The 23,456-nt window shown below is 49.4% G+C and overlaps 1 protein-coding gene across 7 annotated transcripts in view; it reads right to left on the minus strand.

Moving 5' to 3' along the window:
• USP40 (ubiquitin specific peptidase 40) overlaps positions 1-23,198 on the minus strand; it is a 703,484-nt gene extending 680,286 nt beyond the window's left edge. For 3 of the 7 annotated variants that reach the window (XM_086956273.1, XM_086956270.1, XM_086956267.1), the window contains exon 1: positions 23,063-23,198. The gene's annotated coding sequence lies outside the window, so the exon portion shown is untranslated. Of the gene's footprint in view, positions 1-22,731; positions 22,884-23,062 lie in introns of those variants that run through there. The other 4 variants (XM_086956272.1, XM_086956268.1, XM_086956269.1 and 1 more) reach the window with 2 other exon arrangements.
• Positions 23,199-23,456: the final 258 nt, after the last annotated feature.

Raw genomic sequence — 23,456 nt, forward strand, 5'->3', positions numbered from 1 at the left:
ATATTGACCGTTTTACAGTATCATCACTAACAACCCACAACCCCACCATCCTCCTCTCCATCCCTGGATACCCATCTGCCAGTTCAGGTTCAGCAGCAATAGTAAGAAACAATATATAACATCAGTCAACATCACACCTGCACCCATCAGGTCACCACCTGGCTTTGTGTCCCTGTGTCTTCTACTATCTCCAAAGAATAGTACTAAATCCATTCACCCCCCACCTTATAACATTTTCGGGGGAAGACCTTGCTGGCGTAAGTAACTTTTTCAGCCACCATGTACATATCCATTTCCTGTTTCTATTCTTGTAGCGTTGGACACTCCCGTACACCCCAGTGTCAAGCTATGTCTCATTTGGCTACTACTAGACCGAGACCACAGAGCAAGAGCTGAGCCAGTGGTAGGTCAATATAATTGGGAATCCCCAAAATGATGAACTTAGGGTCCATAAGATCTGTGCCAAGAACATTAAACAGAGTTCCCTGGTGACTACACCCAGTAGTCCTGTATCAGGGGGCGGCTCTAGAGCGTGTGAAGGAAAGAAGGAACCATCTTCTCCCTGGCATCTCAAACAATGCGGGGTCTGCGCCCTTCCCATGGCATGCAACAGACTTCTATCATAGTACACTCAGTGGAGTATTTTAAATTGCACTAGACGTGGATTGCTACTTCCCTTGGGTCTATTAGGGTCTCTTCCCAATCCATGTCCTCCAGTTGCCCCACCTCCTACACTCATTTCCCCCAAAGCTATCGGACTCAAGCAACTGGTCAACACCCCCACTCACTACGCAGGCCACACGCTTGATCCCGTCTTCTCATCCAGCAAGCACATCACCTTCAGCCACTCTACCGGACTTCACTGGACCGACCACAGCTGCGTCCACTTCAGCTTCAGAAGAACAACGACCCACCACCACCCGCAACAGGTTCCTCACAGGAGCTGGAGCTGGAGCAAGATCACCCAGAGCAGCTCACCACCTCCCTCAGCCAGAACCCGCCCGCAAGCACAACGGACCCCAACGTAGCAGCCCGCAACTTCACACAGTGGCTGCCAGCCTGCGCAGATGACCTCGCGCCACTGAAGAACCCTCCCAGCAGACCCAGAAGCAAGAAAGCCACCTGGTTCACCGATGATCTCAAGGACTCCAAGAGGAACTGCCGCACCCTCGAGAAAGCCTGGCTCCTCAACCAGACAACAGACAACATGACCACCCTCAAACAAGCCACCCGCAAGCACCACCAGCTCATCCGCGCTACCAAGAAGAAAACACTGAAGGAACGACTAGACAACAACGCCCACGACAGCAAGGAACTCTTCAGCATCGTCAAGGTGTTCTCCAACCCCAGCACAGGGAACAACGACATCACTCCTTCTCAAGACCTCTGCGACTCTCTCGCCTCGTTCTTCCACCGCAAGATCGCCGACATCCACAAAAGCTTCGGCGCACCATCCACTCACCCTACCGTTGAACCAACGCCCCCCCACCCCACCCTCCGCACCTGGACCACGGAAGACACAGCCCGCACGATGAACACCATCCACTTCGGATCTCCGACCGACCCCTGCCCCCACCACGTCTTCAACAAGGCAGACTCCATCATCGCACCCCAACTGCGGGACATCATCAACATCTCCTTCGACACCGCCACTTTCCCGGAGAGCTGGAAGCACGCCAAGCTCAGCGCCCTACTGAAGAAACCAACAGCGGACCCCACCGACCTCAAGAACTTTCGCCCCATCTCGCTCCTCCCTTTTCCTGCCAAAGTCATCGAGAAGACCGACAGCTTGCCGCCTTCCTCGAGACGAACGGATCGCTTGACCCCTTGCAGTCCGGTTTCCGAGCCAACCACAGCACCGAGACTGCCCTCATCGCAGCCACCGACGACATCAGAACCCGGCTCGACAACTGGGAAACAGCTGCCCTCATCCTCCTGGATCTCTCCGCTGCGTTCAACACTGTCTGCCACCGCACACTAGTCCAACGCCTCAGCAACACAGGTGTCCAAGAGAAGGCTCTGGAATGGATCATCTCGTTCCTCGCCGGAAGAACACAGAGAGTCCGCCTCCCCCCGTTTCGATCCAAGGCCACCAAAGTAATCTGCGGCGTACCGCAAGGATCATCACTCAGCCCCACCCTCTTCAACGTCTACATGAGACCCCTTGCAGCCATCGCACGCCAATACAACCTCAACATCATCTCCTACGCCGATGACACCCAACTGATCCTCTCCCTCACCAGTGACCCCGCCACCGCCAGAACTAGCCTACACGAAGGGATGAAAGACGTCGACGAGTGGATAAAGAACAGCCGCCTGAAACTGAACTCAGACAAGACGGAAGTCCTCATCCTGGGACCATCGTCCTCCGCCTGGGACGACACCTGGTGGCCGCTGGCCCTAGGCAGCGCACCCAAGCCAACAGACCAAGCACGCAACCTGGGCTTCATCCTGGACTCCTCCCTCTCGATGACCAGACAAGTCAACGCCGTCTCCTCAACATGCTTCAACACCCTATGCACGCTCCGTAAGATCTTCCGATGGATCCCGACCGAAACCAGGAAGACGGTCACCCAGGCACTCGTCACAAGCCGACTGGACTACGGAAACACCCTCTACGCCGGAACCGCAGCCAAACTACAGAAAAGACTCCAACGCATCCAGAACGCCTCCGCTCGACTCATCCTGGACATCCCCCGACGCAGCTACATCTCCGGACACTTGAGGGACCTGCACTGGCTCCCCGTCAGCAAAAGAATCACGTTCAGACTCCTCACCCACGCACACAAGTCCCTCCACGACCTGGGCCCTAAGTACCTCAACGACCGCTTGACCTTCTACACGCCCACCCGCCAGCTACATTGGACAAGCCTCGCCCTCGCCGCCGTACCACGCATCCGAAGAGCCACCGCCGGAGGAAGATCCTTCTCCTACCTGGCGGCCAAGACATGGAACTCCCTCCCCACCCACCTCTGGCTGACCCAGGACCATCTCGCCTTCAGGAGACAACTCAAGACCTGGCTGTTCGAGCAATAGCAGACCCCCCTTCCCCCAAGCGCCTTGAGACCCTCCGGGTGAGTAGTGCGCTATACAAATGCTATGATTGATTGATTGAGCGTGTGTGGCATATTATTATTAAGGGTTTTGTTTGGGAGGGAAACCGCATCGTTCCCTAATTCGCCTGCAAAAGTCATCCCTCTAGAGGGGCATATTCAGGCATCTGACCCCTGGGGAGTCCCTCTACACTCCACGTTTGCAGTATTTGAGCATATTTTAGGAATTGATTTACGTTCATAGTGTTACCGATGGAGCAAGGAAAACAGCATGATATCGTCATCTTCAATCAGGTCCACAACCCTGGATATTCCGATCAACTCCCAGGCCTTGAATCCCCTCGGATTTTGTATGTCAGGAAGCCAATGACCCTCCCATAGGTGCATTTCCCTCATAGGTTTACTGTGTTACCCTATGGGTGACATATCCCAGGTCACTATAGTGACCTGAGTGGCAGGGAGAAAACCCTGAGTCACCCTGTCTCCAAACAAATAGTGCAAACAGGACCTCTTACCCCCACTGCGCCTGCTCCAGCCTGAAGGTTAAGCGGTCCAGGGGAGTAAATAACCAATCATTTACATTTATGGCGTGGGCACCCCAATGGTAGGCCTGTATGTCAGGCAACCTAAAACAACAAAGAAAAGAACCTGCCTCTGATAAGATTAAGCAGAATATCTCGCTATAGGCTGGGGATAACACAAATAGAATCGAGCCTTAACTTTAAAAAAACCTTCAATAATGAACAACCATAATCTTGATGAAGATTAAAGAAACTTCAAAATTGAACACAAAATAAATCATAATAGACGTCAGCAACTTATATACATAAATTCTATAAAAAGTCCTAAACAAACTGCACTCTGGTATATGCAAGTCAGGCAACACCAAACCGCCATTATATTGATCGTGTTGTAGGGTTTTAAGAGAAATTCTGGGGTGTTTGCCATGCCATTGCAGAGCCGCAAGTCACCCTCAATCCCCCTGAAGGTCTCGGGGGGGTTCGAGGGGTGTGTGAATCTGGTAATGAGTTTTGCAGTGTGTAGAGCAATTTGGAGGAGAACTTAAACACTGCTGCTCTCCACAGCAGCGTATGGTGCAGCTCCCACCTCCTCTCCGTGTCTTCTCAGCAGGTTTGCATCACACCCCAAAGAACGCGCTCAAAACAAGCTTCACTCTCCAGTTTCATGTACATTCATAGGTATTTGAATCCATGGGCTACGTTTGTCAGAGGACGAAAGAGTGAGGGCGCCTCCATTCCACTCTGTGGAAGATAAAGCACTGATTTGCCCCAGTTGCTGCTGTAAACCGAGTGTCCCCCATAATCCTCAAATAGTTGAAGGGTCGAGGGAAGGGACAGGGACGGTTCTGTAACGTAGAGAAGGATGTCCTCCGCGTAAAGAGCAATCTTCTCTTCCACTTCCATCTCTACTGCGATCTGGAAGCAATAGATTCTGGAATAGTCATGGACCGCACAAGCTAGGGATTCTATAGTAAGAACGAACAGAAGAGAGGACAGGGGGCAACCCTGTCTCATACCTCTACTGATGGGGAACTCCGCCGACAGTGCCCCGTTCACCCAGACCACGACCGTTGAGGCCTGGTATAATAGTTTGACCCATTTCCTATAGCTGGGACGAAACCCAAACTTGACCCGTGTATGTTCAAGAAGGCCAGTGCACTATATCAAATGCCATTTCTGCGTCAAGCACTAAAAAGACGTGAGGTTCTGATCGGTCTCTGATTTTGTTTAGCCAATTATGCGTGCAACGTAGATTGTGTCTTTTTACCTACCAGGCATCAGGCGTGATGACTTGCAGGTGTTTAGTGGCCAAAGTTTGAACCTCCGCGATGAGTAATAAGATCGGGTGATATGAGTAACAACGCTCCTTCGCTTGCCAACTTTATGAATGACTACCATGAAAGCCTATTGAAGGTCACATGGGAGAATGCCCCTTTTATCAGCTTCCAAGAACATGTTCAAGAGCTGAGATCCTACCAGCCCTTTGTAACGCTTTTAGAATTCTGCATGAATCCAGTTGGGTCCCAGGGTCTTGTTTGAGTTCAGTTTCGCTGTAGTGGCCTGAACTTCTCCAGGGTTCCCACCTCCCTCCTCCTTTTTCAGGCTATCAGGTTCTGGGCACTGTCCTCAGGGAAAAAGTTACTTACCTTCGGTAAAAATATATCTGTAAGACATCAATTAGTTATGGATTCCTCACCTTAGAATTATCCCCTGGAGTCAGACTTTATCCGGAGAATTTTCTTCAGCAGTACCCCTGTGCGACTGTTGACTCTGCGTCCGTCGATGGCGTCACGGTTCCTGGAATGACATTGCGGTATCTACTTAGACGCCACCCCTGTGCGCTGACGTCAGTTCTTTACGAGACATTCCACACCAGAAGCGCAGAGCCATGCAAGACACTGACCGCTAGTGCACAAAGCTAGGGCCCTGAAGGGATGTCCCTTACCCTAGAATTAAATTTGCAGGATGGGTGGGGCGGTGAGGAATCCATAACTAATCTAGGACTCTTACAGTTAGATCGTTGCCAGGTAAGTAACTTGTTCATCATAAAAAAGAGACAATTCGTTATGGATTATTTACCTTAGATTAGATACACCAGCTCTACCAACCCTGGAGGTGGGTCTGCGAACCAAGTTCACACCAGAATGTCCAGGAGAACTGAACGGCCAAAGAAGCTGTCTCTTCGGACTTGGCTTTCCATGCAGTGATGTTTGGTAAACGAGTGCATTGAAGCCCATGTAGCTGCCTGGCAGATATCTAGAAGGGTGGACTCCACGTCCCAAAGCAGTAGTAGCTGCCGTCGCCCTGGTGGAATGGGCACGCAACCCCACTGGAGGTTCCTATTTTGCTAATCAATAGCAGATTTTGATGCAAAGAACGACCCATCGAGAGATGGTTAGTTTTTGCACGGCTCAAACTTTCTTGGCACCCACAAAGTCAACTAAGAGCTGGTCATCCACCGGGAATTATTTTGCGAGATCCAGATAGAATGAAAGCGCACGTTTTGGATCCAGCTGGTGGAGCCTCTCCTCCTCTTTAGCAGGATGCGGGGGTGGGAGAAGGTAGGCAAAGTGATGGGCTGTCCTATGTGGAAAGAGTTAACTTCTTTGGGAAGGAAAGAAGGCCTAGTGCAAAGGACAACTTTGTCTGGACGAACAGCCAGATAAGGAGGTTTGGCAGAAAGCGCCTGAAGCTCACTCACCCTGCAAGCAGAGCTGATGGCAACCAGAAAGGCAGTTTAAGCATCAGAAGTCTGAGAGGACAGTTATGTTGCAGCTCGAAAGGAGTGCACATAAGATAGGTCAAAACCAGGTTCAAGTCCAACTGGGATTTCCAAAAGGAATTGGAAGAAACAAGTAATGCCCTTAAGGAAGCAATTTCCAATAGGGGACTTGAAAAGCAAAGGCTGGTCAGGAAGCCGAAGGAAGGCCAAAATGGCCGAAAGATAGCCTTTTAGAGTGCCTAAAGCAGAGCCCTGCTGAGCCAAAGAATAAATGAAGAGGAGAACCTCTGAAAAGTGTACAGAAAGGGGATCCACAGCCTTTGCTGTGCACCATGCCACAAATATGTTCCATCTAGAGGCGTATACCATTTTAGTGGAGGAACGCCTGGCTGCCAAGATAACGTTACAGACTTCGGGAGGAAGTTCGAAAGCTGTCAACTGTCGCTGCTCAATCTCCACCAAGGAGGTGGAGGCTAGACAGGTTCCGAGAACTGTCCCTTGCTGCTGCGACGGAAGATCCTCCCGAAGGGGCAGTCTGATCGGAGGATCGATGGCCATGTGTAAGAGCTCGGGATACAATAATCTTCAAGCCCAGTCCGGAGCCACAAGAATGACTTGGGCCCGGTCGCGCTTCAGAACTCTGGGTAGAAGTTGTATAGGCAGAAAGGCGTATAGAAGACCGCAACTCCACTCGCAGCGAAAAGCATCGCCGAGCGAGTGCCGCTTTGGAAATTTCAATGCACAGAAATGCTGACATTGGCCGTTCTCTTTGGTGGCGAATAGATCCAACCAAGGTTCTCCCCACCGCTGAATGAGACCTTGCACCACCTCAGAGTGAAGATGCCATTCGTGATCAATCATGCACCGGCAGCTGAGTTCCTCCGCCCTGGCGGTCAGAGAACCTGCCAGATGTTGAACCACCAGGGATATGCCCCGATGTTCCAGCCACTTCAAGAGCCGAAGTGCCTCCTGACATAGGGTTCACCACCCCGCCCTGTTTGTTGCAGTACCACATGGCGGTGGTGTTGTCCCTTAACACCTGCACTACTCTCCCTTTTACAGAAGGAAGGAATGCCTTCAGTACAAGACGGATCGCCGAAGCTCCAGAAGGCTGATATGGAGCCCGGACTCCGCAGGAGACCAGAGGCTTCTGATCTCTGCCTCTCTCATGTGCCCGACCCACCCCAGAAGTGAAGCATCGGTGACCACTGTGAACTCTGGCTGGGGAAGGGAGAGGGACCTGCCAATGACCCAATCCTGGTACGTTAGCCACCACTGCAATTGACGTGCAGTGCCCTCCGAGATCTGGACGCAATCAGAGAGATTCTCCTGATGTTGTGCCCACTGGAACTTCAGGTCACACGGCAGAGCGCACATGTGCCACCGGGCATAGTCCACCAGCAGCAAGCAGGAGGCCCAGTAGCCTCAGGGTCATTCTGACCAAAACCCGGGATATAGGCTGAAAGATCAGGAGGATAAGCCCAAAACTGCGCTGAGTCCAGAACTGCTCCGATGAAAAGGAGCTTCTGAGAGGGACACAGGTGTGACTTTGACACGTTGATGGTGAACCCCAGTGAATGCAGGAGGTCAGCCGTAGTCTGGAGGTGGGAGACGACAGCCTGGGGCGAGCCTGCCTTCAACAGCCAGTCGTCGAGATATGGGAAGACTGGAACCCCTGATGTGTGCAGATGAGCTGCGACCACCACCATCACCTTCATGAACACCGAGGGGTGCTGGTAAGGCCAAATAAGGCCAAAGGGGAGCTCAGTAAACTGAAAGTGCTCGTGTCTGTGAACCTTAGGTATCTCCGATGGGCCGGCAAGACGGGGTTGCGAAAATTAGCGTCCTGCAAGTCCAACGCTACCATCCAGTCTCCAGGGTCAAGGGCAGACAGGACCTAAGCCATTGTCAATATTTTAAACTTTTCCTTCAGGAGGAAGCAGTTGATGTTCCCGAGATCCACGATAGGACGGAGGCCCTTGTCCTTCTTGGGCACCAGAAAGTAGTGGAAATAACAACCACGACCTACTTCTGTGGGTCAGGAACTCGATCAATGGCCCCCTTGGCCACGACAGCCGTAACTTCCTGTTGTAGAAGGGCCCGGTGATCGATCAACATGCGATGAAATTGAGGTGGTATGGTTGGAGGGGTAGTCTTGAAGGGGAGGGAGTAGCCCCTTCACACTATCTTCAAAACCCATCTGTCCGACGTGATGTTGAGCCAGTGGGGGAGGTGATGGAGAATTCTGACGTCCACTGGCGAATGATGGCCCTGAAAGGTTGGACTAGGAGGGCTTGGAGGCGGCTGCTGCAGCGGGGGCGCTGGTAGACTGGCCTGCCCCCTGGCTCCCAGACCCAAGACTTTGGGTTCCACATCCCCGGCCCTCAGAGGCTGGACAGCTTGCGCAGGCCGGTGGCCCTGGGCGGAATGTGGAGTGGCACCCCTTTTGTAGCCACAAAAGGGGCAAAAAGCAGACTGTGCCGGGCGGGAGGGGGAAGTGAGGCCTAAGGATCTGGCCGTAGCCCTGTAGTCCTTGAAGCGCTCAAACGGATTGGCTGCTTTGTCGCCGAACAAGCGACAGCCATCAAAGGGCAGGTCCAAAAGTGTAGCTTGGACATCAACAGAAAAGCCAGTGGACCTCAGCCAGACCGAGCGCCTAAGGGCTACTGGAAATCGTCGTGCCTAGCGAGTCGGCGGTGTCCAGCCCACATCGGATGGCGAACTTTGCTGTGTCTCTCCCCTCGGCCACTGCACGGGAGAGCACGGCCCGGGCCTCCTCCGGGCAGTGTGGCAGTACCTGCGCGACCGTGTCCCACACAGAGTAGGAGTAACGGCCCAAAGTGACATGCAGTGTTCACCGACCGCAGTCCTAAGCTGGAGGAAGAAAACATTTTCTGCCCAAGATGGTCCAGCTTCTTGGATTCCCTATCAGGTGGTGCGGTAGGGAATGCCCCCTTGGAAGTCGAGGCTTGGACCACCAAGCTCTCAGGGGTGGGGTGTTGGGAGAGGAAAATGGGGTCGCCTGGGGCCAGGCGGTGGCGTCTGTCAATCATCCTGTCCACAGGAGCTCCTGTGTTGGGCTTGGACCGCGTGCCCAAAAGGATGTTCGTAAGGGCCTCATTGAATGGCAGCAGGGGCTCCGAAGAGGCTGCTGCACCTCAGTCAGGAGGTTAGTGCTAACCACCACAGTAGGAAGCTTGAGGTTTAAGGCCTCAGCCACCCTATGCAACACCACTGCATATGACGCACCCTCCTCCGTAGCCACTGTAGGGGGAGAAAGTATGCCAAGGTCTTGGGAAGTGTCCAGATCACTGGCCTCACCAAACTCATCTCTCAAGTCCGGTTCTTCCACATGGTCTGCCAGAGGGTCCACAGACCCCTCCTAGTCTTCCTCAACCTCTTCTGGTAGCCACTGAGGGCGATAGGAATCACCAGGGGAGAACAGGGGTACATAAGTACCGGTCGGCGATGGTCCCGACGTCGGGCCGGCTCAGTGTCCACATTGAGGAGGAGGCTGGGGTCGGCGTCGGCTGGGGACACAACAGGCATCAAAGGGTCAGAGCTGTTGCCAATGTATTTGGAGCCGGAGGAGGTTTCACGAGGTCGACTGGCACTGATCCGGATCCAGGCCTGGATCCCTGCGGCGCCAAAGCCGCCAGCTTCAAAGGCCTAGAGCCCCGAGCCGAGTCCGCGGGGCCCGAGGGCACGCCGGCGGAGCAGGGCTGCCCAAAAATAGAATGGAGGTTTTTGTAAAAACTACGAAGTTGGGCAGGAATCGGCTACCACCCGCATCCTGTGTCGTGTTGGCCGATGGACGGGGAGACCGCGAAGAGCGACAGGGCTTCTTCGCCTTCTTTTTGTGCTTCGACTTACCCAAAGACGAAGACTTCGACGAGGAGTGGTGGTGATGGCTCCATGACCGGTCCAGCTACCTCCCTCTCGATCGGGACCTCGAGCAACACGGAGCTGACTGCAGGGCCTCCAGAAGCTTTCGGGATCGCTTCCGCAAAGACTTCGGGGCCATGGGCCGGCATTCGGAGCATGACTTTGGATCGTGGTCGCACTCCAAGCACCAGAGGCACAAAGATGGGGGTCCATCACTGACATCAGCTTGTGAAAGGAGTCACAAGGCTTACAGCCGGTCCGCTGAGATGACATCCCTGTGCACCAGGAGTCATAACGACTCAAAAAGACATCGACAAAAAGTCGCAAAAATAAAGTCAAAAGTGACTTGAGGTACTAGATCTGTGCTGGCTGATGAGTCAGCGCACAGGGCCGACATCTAAGTAGATACCGCTGCGTAATTCAGGCGACCTGGACGCTAACAACGAGCACAGTGTTGACCAAAGCCATCTACCGACGTGCAGGGGTTCTGCTGAAGAAAAATTCTCTGGATCCAGTCTGACGCCTGGGGGTAATTCTAAGGTGAGGAATCCATAACTAATTGTCTCTTTCAGATAGATGGTTTTATAGGCCTCCCCGAGCACTACCTTAGACGTGACCGAGCCTTAATTTTCTTAGAATCAGAGCTCGGGCCCACTCTTAGTCCCACTGGTCCCGTAGATCCCAGGCATTAAGCTTCCAAACCATCTTCCCACCACAAAGCCTACCCACCTTCACCAAAAGGGGGAGTGATCTGAGAGGCCACAGGCCAATTGGGTTGGCTGCAATATGGTGCCCACCTTCCCTGATGGGGCAAAGACATAGTCTAGGTGGAAAAACACCCTATGGGCCCCAGAGAAATACGAGTATTTATTTTCGAGTGGATGAGCGCTCCTCCAGAGATCTGAAATGCCCAAGCCAGCTGCAAATCTTATGTGCAGGGTGGGTTGCGTGGCCGGGTTAGTAGATCCAGTCCTAGCCTGCTCCATGACATAATTAAAATTTCCTCCCACAATGTGGAGTGAGGAGTCTGCCTCCAGCTAACTTCTCCACTGAGGGGGCCTGTGGCCTAAGGGGTGCGTATACGCTAAACAGCATTACATCCGTTCGTCCCCAGAACCCTTTCACTCTCACATATCTGCCCGAGGGGTCTACTCACTTCTTAGTTACTCAGAAAGGTGGATCTTTTCCGGACCAAAATAGCCAATCCCCTCGAGTAAGACATGTACTCCGCATGTGCCAGTGTGGTGTAGGCTCCTCTCCCCAGAAATCTGCACTGTGTTCCCTAAAGATGGGTCTCCTGTAAGAGCACCTCATCCAGTTGTAGTCGTCTAATGCATTGGGTCATCAAGCCTCTCTTGACCTTGGCACCCAGACCATTCACATTCCTGGACAAGATCGACAGGGTCCTATCTGCTAATGGTGGCGTACTCATGCTGGCTCTGAAAATGGAGGTGGGACGTGCAAGAGAAGCGATAGGTGCCTAAGTAGTAACTGCTGAAGGATGTGCTGCATGTGGTCCCAGTAGAGGCCGGGTGTCAGCCAACTAGACTGTTGCAATTCCCCCTGAATTGTACCAGCTTTCTGAGCCTGCCTAATGTCTAGCTGACATATCTGTACCTGCCCCCCACTTAACATAACCCACCCTAAATCCCTAACCAAGACATTCCAGCCCCACCCTACCCAACAAGGACCCCTGCGAGTGAATGCTCTCATTGCTAAACCGCAACTACTCAACAGGGGAAACAGAGGTCTGTAGCCCATCACCCCCCTCCCACTAACCCAGCCCCTGAAAACGTCAGCTGCCCCTAGAAATGGTGGCTTTGTACCTGTAAGTAAAGAAAACCACAACAACCACTCCAACTCACTGAGCTGCCCAAGACAGGGCACGTAGAATCAGACTCCTAGGCCCCAAATCAAACCATCAGTCAGTCACACGATTATAATACTGCCGCCAGTCCAGATGTTGTGGCATCTGAAGGGGGAACCTCAGTTTCATGTTCTATATGTGCAATCGCGACCGCCAGAGGTTGGGAGGGTTTCTGACTCTGATCCCTGGTCATCACCTTTATAGCCATATGTGGATCCCCAATCCAAAGTCGCAGTCTTACTCCTCTTGATAGTTACCTCTCTGTCCCCCGCAGAATCCGAAGAGACCTCCAATGGCCTCTCGGGCCTATATTTCACCATGGTGTACCCGCACCCCCACCTTTGCGAACGGCAACCTCTCATCTTAGGCTGCCTCGAGTCTTGGGGTTGGGACCTCTCCTCCTTGCCGGGGCACACGCCAGGCTCTCTCCCGGACATTCCTCCAGCCACTTCCAGGCCTCCTCTGGAGTTTCCAAAAAGAGGGATTTCCAATGGAATAAGACCTTCAGGTTAGCGGGGAATAAGACCTTCAGGGAGTCGAACGTGCACTGCTGACCTGGACCTCCCGGGAGTAGTCAGGGAAGATCATTATTTTGGAATTCTCATAGCGCACCTCCCTCATCTTGCATACTTCGGAAAGGATAATGTCCCAGTTGTTCGGGAAATCTAACAAATCTGAGGTTGTTTTGGCGGCGCTGTTTTCAGAGTCTTCCAGTCTCCACACCACATCCTTGGTGGTGGCTCAGGCTTCTGTAACATCTTTACAGAGACCCTGACCTGTGTACCCCAGCTTGGAGATCCTAGTCTCCGCCGAGGTGACCCTATCAGGCATGTTGCAAAGATCCTATTGCAGGAGGGAGACGTCCGAGCACTTCTCCCACTATCCCATCCTGAGCCACACAGCAAGATATATAGCCAGCAGGAGGCCGCATTTTTAGGCATTGTAGAGGGACAACAGTCCAGCCCATTTTCCCCCGTCTGCGAGGGCTTGGTTCTTTATCATAGGCCATACCACTGACATCGTAGTGATGCCTTGTGATGCCCCACTTGGATAGGCCCGCAAGCGGCGGGGGTAGTGGGCCAGGAAAATTCTCACAGGGGCAGGAGGGGAGATCCCTTGCTCGCTCGTTCAGTCCCCAGAGTCCCAGCGGCTGTATTGCTGGGGTTCAGCTAATAGGCGGATTTGCAAGGAGAGGAGACGGGGGAGCGAGAAGAGCCCCAAGACAATTTTGACTGGTACTAACCAAGACATATAAATGAATGCACCCTTGGTGGCCTACAGATACCGTGTCTTAGATGGGGAGGAGGGAAACGCCCCTCATGTACCCCAGTCGGCTGCACAGCACCAGTGATAATTATCCATCCCCTCTCTGGTCTCAGGAGGCCAGGCCCTTCCTCTGGCGTGTCAGTGAATCTGGAGCAGTCCTCACGTAACCCCCCCCCGCCCACAGCGTGGCAACACAGTGCCTCCAGTCCCTAACCGCTGCAGGCTGTACTCAGAGGGGGACCCAAGCCTCCGGCGCGACAGTCCCATTAGAGGACTACCGAGAGTCAGACAGGGCCCACGAGATACTCTATCCCCTGGATCATCAGGTGTGAGATTTGGGAAAGCCGTGGAGGGAGGAGAGGGACAACCAACAACACGACCCTCCCCCCGTTGCCCTCGAGTCAAGTCCTCACCTGCGGTGTGATGCAGCAGGGCCTGCAGCTTCAGCCTTTAAAGCTGCCACAACAAACTGTTGTTGCCTCCCCCCTCGCAGCCCAGGGAGAGGGGACACTATCGCAACACCAGTCGTGGCTGGATCTACCACTCCTCAAGGGAGTGTTGCGGTCACAACAGAGCGATCAGGCCCGCAGGGGTTTCCCTTCTTACAGCCTGGGGCCAGGCTACCACCTTCAGCGCAATATTGCCAGCGATCGCAAACTAGCGGCCACAGGGCTCGAAAAATCCACTTGCATTGTCAAACAAGATTTATTCAGGATGAGCTATTTCTGGAGACTACTCACCCATTCTGGAAAGTTGAAAATCCTAACTTCAGTCACAGAATAAAAAGTAAATGTAGATAGACAACTGACTTTTGACCTCTGTCTCTGAAAGCAGAGCAAATGTGACAAGATAAGATTTACAGGCATCTCTATTGCTCACAAAGTGAAAGAGCAATAAAAAATGCCTTCAAATCTTGTTATCTTGTCACATTTTGTGGCTTTCAGAGGCAGAGGTCAAAAGTCAGTTTGTCTTGAAACTTACTACATTTAGTTTTCTTTCTGTGACTAAAGTTAGAGTATTTTGTAAAGTGAACTGTGTGACAACTGAACTGTACAAAGCATATTAAATGAAAGGCTGTAAGTTGTCAGGCTTTTTAACACAACACTGAAATAGTGAACAGTTCAAACATTTCAAATATATTTCACTTGATATGAAGACCCATTTTTGTGATTTCATGGTGAAAAAATATATTTTTAAAGGATCATAACTAATTAGAACACTTAAGTTGCTGATGTGCAAATTTTAAATATTTTTGCTGAAACCCAATTTCCAAACATTGTTTATGAGCTATTATCAGTAAAACTACATGTTAGTGGAAAAGTTTTGCGGCCATTTCAATGGAAAATATGCTATCTGTAAATGTCAGTGCACTACCACATCATGCTTTGGTAATATATTTATGAAAAGTGCGTTTTTAAACATGAACTGGGAAATATTACTGCTCCTGCCCAGATGACAATGCTATTATTGAACTAAGAGGCAAGCCAGGGATCAAGTGCACTCTATATATGGACTTGATTCTTGTTATACATGGAGCAAACATTTAGTCTAGTAAATAAAAAGAGTTTTTGTACAGCAGAAATAGTGAATTTGTATAATTGAAGGTGCTCTCATGTGATAATAAAGAAAAAGGAGGCTCCATAAGACATAATATTTGGCTACGATCACATAATGAGACCAGTTCACAGGTCAAGTACATTACAGTTAGGTTGAGTAGATTATTAAAGGTACTAGACCTGCAGGTCCAGTAACATTTTTATGATTTTTCGAGCCCTGGGCCACCACAGCTGCACACTGGGACCGGCGTCTTCAGGGCTCGAAAACATTTAATTTGTACTAGACCTGTAGATCTAATAACCTAAGAAATATACTCGACCTAACTGAAATGCATTTGACCTTGGTTTCTGGAAACTGAGCAAATGTGACAAGTTAACAAAATGTAAAGGTATTTTTATTGCTCATTCACTTTGTGAGCAATAAAGATGCCTTTAAATCTTGCTATCTTGTCACATATCCTTTGTTTTCAGAGACAGAGGTAAAAAGCTAGGTTGTGTTCCTTTTCGCCAGTATTGGCGAGTAGGACCTAAAAATCTCTCACCCTAATTGAATCTGGCTCGCAAATGCCAGCAGGCGAGTGGATTTTTCAAGCCCAGATCTTACAATCGCCGATCCTTCAGCCTGCCCCTCTGCTGTTGATCAGCTGGTGCCTCCTGGTTACCCGGAGAGGACCGCCCAATCCACAATCCTTACTGTGGTCTCAGTTCACCAATAGGGCTGCCATACCACTGCTCTGCATCAGTGAGTCACAGCTATACCGCAGGGTCGATCTCGGTCTCTTAGCACTGCAATCACAGATCACAACTCCGCTGCACAGCTACTCCCGTGCCCAGGGGACCCCGGGGGGAGAGGGGGGGGGGGGGGGGGAGTTCTTTTAGAAGCAGCACTCGTGGGTCTAATCAGGATTCAGACAAATTAATTATGGGCCCAGCGCAGAGCGCACTAAAATCTCGTCCGACTCTGCCGCCATGCTGGCCACACCTCACTTGAATTCATTTTACAGCAGAACCTTTAGATCAAGTATGAATTCACTTCTCCGTAAAAAAAGATTTCTTAATATACATTTTAAATGATTTTTCCATTCAAAATGGGTTAAAGAGCTGTGATAAACGCAAATGTAAGCAGTGAGAGTGCTTAACATGATATTCCTTTAAAGCATCATCATGTGATTCATAGAACAGTCCTGTTTGAAGAGACTTTATAAATGTTCTTCTTTTTGTATGCAATAAAACCTCGTACTATTAAAACATTCTCGTTTAAAGCAGGAGCATGTAATGCTGAATGGCCTCAAGAATTCAGTCTAACTTCCTAACAAAGCAAGCAAGAAACAGGCTATACATATGAGCATGACTTTAAAGAGATAATGATAAGAAGGGTAGAGGAGTCGAAGGTGAGAAGAATATAGTTACCAGAGTTCCAGTCAACCTTACAACCCCTCCAACATGGTGCCTTATAGAATGAGCCCTAACCTAGACGAAAAAGAAGGGTACTTTGGAACACGGTAAGAAAACAAACCCTTCGATTCACTGCAACCACAAAAGATGTCAGAAAATAAACAGACCACCAACCTCCACCACAAAGGTGCACAAAATGGCAGTTCAACATAGGGCATGCCTGCTCTCCAAAGACACAGCTAGACAGAGGGAACACAGGTTAAAAGTGCAGGAAGGTCAGGCAAGGAACCCGAGCCAGAGGCAAACTTAGAAACATATCTGTGTGATTTTATATTAATGATAACCATTTATATAGCATGATACAAATAACATTTGTAGCACTTGATGGTGTATATAAATACCCAACTGAACACATTGTGTATGTCTTCAAAGAATGAAAGATAGGGTAAAACACTGGGGGATCCAACCTAATGCCTTGGTTATTAGATCAAGCTGTGTGCAGTGTGCACCTAATTCACTAAGCTATTTTACTATCATTGTACTATGTCCTATACGACATACAAGGGCCTCTGTAACAAAGCAATAACCCACTGAGCAATCCTATTTTCAATGAAAACATAAGCTCTAGTATTACATGCAGTGCTGTGTTGCAGGCACATTTGCAATAAAAGTTAGTTTATGGAAACTGAAATTGTGGCCAGAGATGGACCATGCCATGTTTTTCATGACAAGTCAGGAAAATAATTACATTTAAACTTAAAGCAGAAACTATTAAATGAAAACACGGCAAAAGTATTTTGGACTGATGATTTTAAGTTTTTTAATTCAGATAAAGACAGAATGAATAAATTAAAAAATAAACAAAGAATTTTACACAAACTGTTATTTAAGTACTATCTCCTGGTCCTTCTAGAACCCCAAAACACACAGAAATATCTATTGGTTACTTTTTTCTGAGAATGGTGACAACCCTTCCTGCAAGTCTTCGAAGAAGACAGGAACATCTACTTGATGTTCACAGTCAAATTCCCCTCTTTTAAACCTATTCTCAGATTCACCCCTGCATTTGTTCCTACGGCTTATGAGACAATAGAAGGGTGGCTTCATGACATGTTTCCCTACATCACAGAATAGTTATAAACACATCAGCAGCTGGGCAACAGTTCCTCAGAGAAATGTACAGCTGGGTATTAGCAACTAGAACTTACCGCTCTCATAGAATATATACACCATGTGCATCAGCTGTACAAGCCTTCCATCTGCACAAAATGAAGCATGCTACAGCAACTTCAGTGCAAGCTTCCCTCTCTCACAGAACAGATACAGCTGCACATTAGCAAAGCGGCTTCCACTCCTTGCATAGAATGTCCGGCATTGGAAGCAGCAGTGAAAGCTTCCCTCCCCTGCTGAGGTACAGCAAGGGCACCAGCAATGCAAGCTATCCTCCCTCAAGAAAAGCATTGCGTAGTAACCGCAGTAGAAGCTTTCCGCGCTAACAGAAAAGGCATAACACTAAACTAGCTGTAGATGCTTTCTACTGTCACAGAAATTGAAAATATTTGGAAGCAACAGTAAAAAGCTCTCTCTGACATACAGGTACTACACACTCTGTCAGCAGTGCGACCACTGTTAACTACTTGATATGTAAGTTTCAGTATGGTTGTGTGCAGTGGTAAGTGTTTGGGTGGAATATGGGTGAGTCTAGGGGTGAATGACTTTCACCAAGAAAGTGACTGGATGGAGTATGGTATTGTGCTGGGGTCAGTCAGTGGATAAGTGGGGAATAAGGAAGCTGGATAGCTCAGGAACTTATGTTTGGATAAATGCCAAATTTGTGAGGCTTGAGAGATGAATAGGCAGATGAAAGAAGAATGTTTGTCGCTGGAGAATGCATATGAAAGGATACTGTCAGAGGATGGATGTGTATTTGTGCATGGATTAGTGATGATCAGTTTGTGTGTGTATGGGTGGATTAACGTTCACTTTGTGTATGTGAACCATTGTCACCGAACGTCATTGATATGCCTTATGCTGCAAAGTATTTGAGGATGTGGCTTTTGTGCACTCAGAGGTTGTAATCTAGTAATAAAAGGTTCTGAAATCACCAAGATATTCATGATTTGTGAATACTGCAGTCATTTCTAGATCAGACATCATGTTATTAACGGTCTCAAAGTCCCAATCATCAGAAAAGGTACAAGAGGTAATAAAGTCACTTAATGAAATTTTAAAGAAGTGTGGAATCTTCAAAAGTTCAGACGGGCCAAAAATGTTATATTTGGTTTTGTCCTAAACCATAGCATCTGGTATAGGGACGGCTGTGATGTTCACTGCTGATAAGTCTCTTGCTACACGATGGGATGATTTGTGTGGGTGGAGAAGTAAGTTCACTCTATTACTTGCTGTGTCCATTTGAATATATCTTCCATTTATCAGCATACCCAGAGTTATTAACAGAGCTAACCAAAGTAGAAATGCGAAGTATAATACGTACAGCATTAGCAGTAGGATTAGATAATACTGCAATAGCATGTTTTGTAGCTATGACATATATTCTTAAAAATATATACATAAATAACACAGGCTAAAATGTAAATACTCGTCTGTTGCTTCTAGCTAGTTCTACCCTAGTGTACCTAACCTAAGTGTAGTATGAGGTAAGAAGTAGGTGCTATTTTTCTATAGTCTAGTTTAGCTATAGTTGGGATTGGTGTTGCCAAGATTGAAACGTGTTGCAGTTGATCGAGTTGTCAGCAGGTTTCTGTTCTGGTTTTTGGCTGAGTTCCTTCAGAATTCTGAAAGTCTCTTTCTGTTTGTTTGCGGCTGTGCTAATTGTGGTCTCATAGTATTCGGCATTAGTAGTCATGAAGCCTTTTTTGTAGGAATTGAGTAGTGGCTTATATTTCACTTGTTCGACTGGGTCTTTAGTTTTGCGCCATCGTCTTTCCACGTGGCGAAGCTTTCTCTTAGTTTCTCTTAGTGAGTGGTTGATCCAAGGAGCTCCCTTTCCTGGTCTTTGATCCTTTGCCTTCGCTTGGGTGCTACGTGGTCTATCGCTATGCGTAGGCTATTTGTGAGTGCTTCACATTCCTGATCTAGGTTACCCTTTTCAAAGGTGGGGGGGTGGAGGAGAGGAGAGACCACTAGAATTGCGGGATCAATTTTTTTCCAGTTTTGCACCGTTTTCCATATTTGAGGAGGTTTGGTTAGGTGGTTATCTATTGGGACCCAGCAACTGATTAGGGAGTGGTCAGACCACACGCATGGGGAGATGTCTGTCAGATTAGCTCGTGGTTGGGAGGTCCATACAAGGTCCAAGGTGTGGCCTTTAGTGTGTGTGGGGACATCAACTAGTTGTTGGAGATCAAGAGTGTTCATAAGTGTCTCGAGAAGGAGGGCCAGCGGGTCTTTAGGAGTTTTATCCCAGTGGTGATTGAAGCCTCCAACCACTAGAAGTCTTTGGTACCGTGTACAGAGGTCAGAGATTATTTCTGAAAAGAGATAGTTAAAGCGCGGGGTTGATCTCGGGGGGGGCGATATACTGTTAAGAGGGCAAGGCAGGAGTTTTTGAAGGCGATTTTTACCCCAAGTATATCTGCTAGATCAATATTCTCTGCTAGTATTTTGGTAACTGCTAGCTATTTTTTAAAGAAGATGCCCCCCCCCCCCCCCCCCCCCTCGTGTTTCCACTACGGTTGTGCCACAGGACATCAAAATCCCCTGGTAGGGAGGCGATGATATCGGAGACAGAAGTCTCTCCTAACCAAGTTTCAGTGAGTGCCAAGATGTCGATGTCCCCATCCTGGAGAAGTGAGAAAACTTCAGGGTGATGCTTTTGTAGGGATCGTGTGTTCAGAATTGTTACTTTCAGCTTAGTCAGAATTTTGGCAGCTGGTCTTGCTTTAGGCATGGGTAGAGTTGGGAGAGGCGGAAGAAGGCTGTTTTCTCCATTCTTTTTAGGATGTTTTCCTCTTTAAGTTAGGAGAGTGTGAGTCTGCTAATGGTATGGTTCTTGGAGTTAAGGGATTGTAGTTCTTTTGCCGAGTAGGACCGACGCAGGCCAGGGTTCCTGGTCCCTGGGCCCGGTCGGGCGCGGATGGACGCAGACAGGCTTGTCTTGGTGCGCCTTCGCTGGCTCATCGGTCTTTGTAGGGTGCCAAGCGGAAGAGCAACTCTGCCCCCTTTGACCGGAAGTGAGCTGCGAGAGGTCTGTCTGCCGAAAACACGCCCTCCACTCAAACAGCTACGGCTGTGGGGACTGAGGCGGGTAGTCGGCAGAAAGTTTGGCGAAGAAAGTGCTCGTGCAGGTAAAACTTTTAAAAGGTTTCAAAGGTGCTAAGTTAAAATGCTTTCCGGCGTGTTTCCAATATTAGGCACAGAGAACACAAGTTGCACACAGTGACTGCGAGTAAGGTCAGGCATCCGTCTACTCACCGCAAATCATGAGAAAGGGCTTGTGCAGGTAAAACTTTTAAAAGGATTCAAAGGTGCTAAGTTAAAATGCTTTCCGACGCGTTTCCAATATTAGGCACAGAGAAAACAAGTTGCACACAGTGACTGCGAGTGAGGTCAGGCAGCTGCCTACTCACCGCAATCAGTGTCCTCAGCCAATGATTCTGAGTCTGAGGAGGAGGGTGGTGACTCTGTAGTCTAGACACCATCATACTTCCTACAATGCTATCAGGGCCTCCAGGTTGGGATGAGAGGCCCCTGTAAGGGACAGGTGGATGAGTCATGGAGGGACGGGAGCTTGGCTTAGCATGATCTATTCCTGAAGGTTCTCACGTGATAATGCCTACCTGATCATGAGGGGGGGTTAGCTTCCAAGATCCGGCCTCCAAGACACATTTGCCGAAATGGACCGATGATGATGAGGCTAGGCCCAAAATGGTTTTGCTACTGTTAAGACGTGTAGGTCTATTCAGCATTTCATCAACAATTGACACTGGACATGAATGTCCTGATGTCATGTCAAACGTGGGATGGGGTGCCTCAATGCGCTATTGTATCAGTAGGAGTTGATATGTGGGGATATCCTGTTCTGGAGATTGATGTACATATGTACCTCTTTACATATGGTGGACTGGGATTTCAGATGTGCTAATGCAATGTGTGTATGATTGACCTTACATAAAACCTAATAAACATATTTTTTTTTAAGTAAGTGCATGGCGGGGAGAAACAAAAAGTCAGGATTTAAAACGTAACGCAGTGTCTGGGGTTGCCTGTACTCATAAATCTATTACTACTAAAACCCTTTTTAGCAGATTGTTGAAAAAACAATAATGTTCTAAACCCATGGTTTGCCGTTTGTATGCAGGTCCTTGATGCCGGTTCATAGTTCACTAATATCTATTAGAGGGTTGCAATGTATGAACTGCAAGCAAGAAAAGGATCTGTGTGTCAAAAGAAGGAACCCATTAATCAATCTACGTAAAATAAAAATGCATCACCTGCGCGATATACGATATGGTTTGCAGGAGGCACATAAACTCAATATGCTACTTTAGGAGTCAAAACTGTGACTAGACAAAACATAGAGCTCCCCGGTAAGTGCATTATTCACCAGTTATCTGAGCAGTACTACTCACTGAGATTTACTGAGCACACAAAGATCTCTGCAGCAGGTGCCTTAACCTCATTACTTTTGTGACGCAGCGGTGGCGCAAAGCCAGCACCATGCTGCAGGCTATTTACAACGTGACGCATCAGGGAGTTGCGTCACGTTGTAAAGCCCTGCACCACATGTGGGCGTTCCTGCGCCGGAATGGGCGTTCCTGCGCAGGGGGGCATTCCGGCGCAGGAACGCCTCCTAAAAGTGGCTGAGTGAAATCTACAAGATTTTACTCAGTCACTTTTAAGGTCATGCTGCGTCAAAACCCTGCGCCTGCTTGAAGCAGGCATAAGGATTGACACAGCATGTTAGGGATTGGGGCACCCCCAGCCTTGCAGGAGCTGTGTCGCGCTTGCGACGCAACTCCAGCAATGCGCCGTCTTTCCCTCGGGGAATGCGACACGCATCTGCCCATCCATGCACCATGGTGCGCAGCATTGTAAATGAGGCGCATCAGTGGTGGCGCACGGGGGGGCAGATGCGTCGCAACTCTTTGGCGCATCCTTGCTGATGAGCAGAGATGAGCCAGCAGTAGTAAATCTGCCCCTCCCTACTTAGAGTACCTGCTTGCTACTGAGAAGTGCCGGTACACTCCTACTAAATGTATTGCACGCACCAGTGCTGAGAAGTGCAGGTACGCCTCCCTTTCAAATGAAATAAATGCAGGTACTCAGTAACGGACAGTACCTGTTCATTTAACGCACTTTGAACTACCCTGCATACAGAGCGGTTTAACTGCAAGTAACCGCAAGCCGTGGTGGCTGGATAGGAAGCAAGTCGATTCCGACACTTTGGGCAGGAGCTGTCAGAGTGTTGTACAGCGAGTAAGTGATGCCCACACTTCAAACTCACCTTCCTAGCAGTGACCAGAGTGTCTCGGACCCAGAAGAGTTGTAGGAAGAGAGCCGTGGCATTCGAGGCAATGCCCAGGGAACACTTCCTGAGCCCTACGCGCACGTGCGGTACCCGCACAACCTACACTGTGAGGGAGGGGCTTGCGCAGTAGGGCGGACTCGCCGTGCACCCGAGGGAGGGGCTTAACTGACTAGCGGTGGGCGCTAGTTCGGCGGAGCAGTAGTTCTCGGCGCCACGGAAGTTAGTGCTGTTAGCTGGGCACTTCAGAACCTACTGTTCTGGGGGCGTGCAGACAGACTAAGCCGCACTTAGCGAATATTTTGCTCACCAGTGCCAACCCAGTCATACGAATCGCACAGGTTTCTAAAGCTGCGTCCGGCCTGGGCACAGGATCACGGGCATTCACAGTCCTCCACGACGGAAGGGTCAGGCAACCCGTTCACTGACGGAAGTGGGAAACGTGCAGCACGTGTACGCTCCTTCACGCCGCAACCAATGAACAACAGGAAAGCATTCAACTGTCGAATCACAAGCCGTAATACAGTATTGTTCTGTTCAGCAACCAGTGAATAGTGATGACTGTTCTAGCCAATCACTAAAAACTGTTGCTCCAGCGAATCTCAGGTAAACTGGATTTCACACCGGTAAATAAAATGTTTACACCTACGATTGGTTGTGTACAAGCTTTAATACAACTTTACGTAGGGCAGTAGGCGCTAAGT

This window comes from Lissotriton vulgaris, chromosome 2_1 (genome assembly GCF_964263255.1).
Source record: "Lissotriton vulgaris chromosome 2_1, aLisVul1.2, whole genome shotgun sequence".
Lineage (NCBI taxonomy): Eukaryota > Metazoa > Chordata > Amphibia > Caudata > Salamandridae > Lissotriton > Lissotriton vulgaris.